Source organism: Protopterus annectens, chromosome 5.part0 (genome assembly GCF_019279795.1).
Source record: "Protopterus annectens isolate FY-2018-M chromosome 5.part0, PAN1.0, whole genome shotgun sequence".
NCBI classification, from domain to species: domain Eukaryota; kingdom Metazoa; phylum Chordata; order Ceratodontiformes; family Protopteridae; genus Protopterus; species Protopterus annectens.
Genome location: NC_056735.1, coordinates 1,842,846,720 through 1,842,848,912, shown reverse-complemented (window position 1 = coordinate 1,842,848,912; position 2,193 = coordinate 1,842,846,720). Strand labels below are relative to the sequence as shown.

General features: G+C 33.9%; 1 protein-coding gene across 1 annotated transcript in view; it reads left to right on the top strand.

Moving 5' to 3' along the window:
- Positions 1-672: 672 nt before the first annotated feature.
- THSD1 (thrombospondin type 1 domain containing 1) overlaps positions 673-2,193 on the top strand; it is a 314,447-nt gene continuing 312,926 nt past the window's right edge. The window contains exon 1 of the mRNA XM_044071662.1: positions 673-839. The gene's annotated coding sequence lies outside the window, so the exon portion shown is untranslated. The remainder of the gene's footprint in view (positions 840-2,193) is intronic.

Sequence of the window (2,193 nt, the reverse complement as noted above, 5' to 3'; positions counted from 1 at the left end):
GAAAACTACAAATTTTATCAGCAACAGATGAAAAATATGAAGCAAAAATCTGGTCAGTTTGTGAACATTGAGACAGTTGAAAAATATGATTTTCAGTCCTTCCCATGTTATTTTTACAGTAATGAAATACATTTCTTATAAGCCCACGTTTATGTTGTCTTATGAGGAAATGGGAACATCTCAATGCTGTGATTTTTGAATAGATCAGTGTGATCATACAATGTCTCAGTGCAAGCCAGAAATGCTTAATTTGTGTGCCTGTTTATATAGGTTCACAGTTAAGACACAAGCAAAGAAGATACCTATGTCCATAACTATAAGCAAAGAGAATAATTCCATACTCACAATAACAGTCCAGACCTAGTGAAGCCTGATAAAGCAGATATTTACTATTTAAAGCATTTAACTTATCTTATACCTTGATTCCTGAATATGCCTTTGTTCACAGCAATGCCTCTCCCTCCATACAAACCATTTGAAATGTTACAGACAATTTGTGATACAAGTTTACTTTTTACTGAGACAACTTTCCTGAGAGATTACATGACTGCTAAATGCCAGTTTAAAACAGACTGAGAAGGAGTGAATATAGTAATGTATCCTGGAAGCCAAAGGGTTACATCTAGCTTCCCTCATGCGACAATCAGATTAGCATTTTTCATAGGCGTTTGTTCTCCTAATTCCACTTTTAACAGGATATAAGTAAAATTTGTTTGGTTCCTGAGAGGAAACACATTAAACCGACTTAAGTGCAAAAGACGGGGCCTGTTGGTATCATTACTTAAAAAATGATAGCAGTGTACTGGAGTTGTAATGCAGGTGTTGGCTCTAAGATCTAGGTAAGTAATACCATAAAAATGATGTGTCTTATCTGTCTTCTCTATGTAAGGAAAGGTTTGTGTTGTAGCAGTCTTGCAGGATATCACTCTTTGGGATTCTGTTACTCAGATTTTGTGGATTAAACAATGTGGGTACTGCTTCCAAGTGCTAAGTAAGTTAAGACTACAGTTTGGCTTGACTACACAGATATCCGTTTTCTCTTTACAAGGAAAGCTTTCTTTTATAGTAGTTTTGCAAGGTATTATTTGATTTTATGTTGAGGAATGATATACAGGTATGTTTTGATAGATATTGCCAAATTGACTGACTGTGTTACAGTAATTTGTTTATATTTGCTTTACTGATGTGAGCCTGTATGTAGTGGGCTCAGCATTTGGAAGGTTGAGTGTGAGTAAATAATAACATTGCCAGTACAGTACAATATGTCACATTATTGTACACAAATCTTCAGTTTGTTTAAAAATTGTAGATTGTGCCATGTCAGTTTGAACTGTTACATCCAGATTAGTCTCAAAATACTTTTATTTTAGGGATGCAGTAAAATAAGTTGACACGTTTTCTTTCTTTGTATGTGCCATTTTGAAATTTGCTAGTTCCTGGGTCAGTGAGACAAGAAGATTACAAAAAGGATAGATGATGCTTCTTGGATAGTAAGAGAAATCTGTTGTGATTTATCACATCCAGGGGCTTCAGAGTAAATACAGAAATTTGCAGGTTCAGCCCAGAGTACGGGGAAAAAAATAAACTACTGAACACAATGCTGACCATAAGGAACTTTAAGGCAGTGCTTGCTTTTTAAGTAATTTGTTGTAGAAGCAGTAGCTTCTTGTGAATTTATTTAGATTTGTTGACCGGGATAATCTGACTGGGCCATGCAAGACCCCTTTTCTGCAGTGGCCCAGGGGGAAAACCACAATTTGTAAGTATGCAAATATTTTTTTAGACTAGTAGTTTTGCAAACCAGTATTTTAGTATTAATAAACAGACATTAGATAACAGTATTTATATATGTCATTACCAATACACATATGCAAGTACAGTTTTAACAGATACACACGTAGGTAAGAAGTAATTTTTATAAATCAGTCACCTGTATAAAATAAAATTCTGAAAGAAAATCAAATGACTTTAGGTAACACTGGAAGTGTAGAAGCATCTATATATTGAGAATTCTTGTTTTAACTAGATGTCTCACTTCAACACATATTTCTTGCACTGTTTCTAAACTTTTGAATATAGAAACTGCAGACAAAATCTAATGGTGTAATGGTGACAAATGTGTTTTATAATCAAAGTATATTTTAAGCTAAAAGAGTAACTGCATATAAAGGTGAACATTTATGTTTATTACTA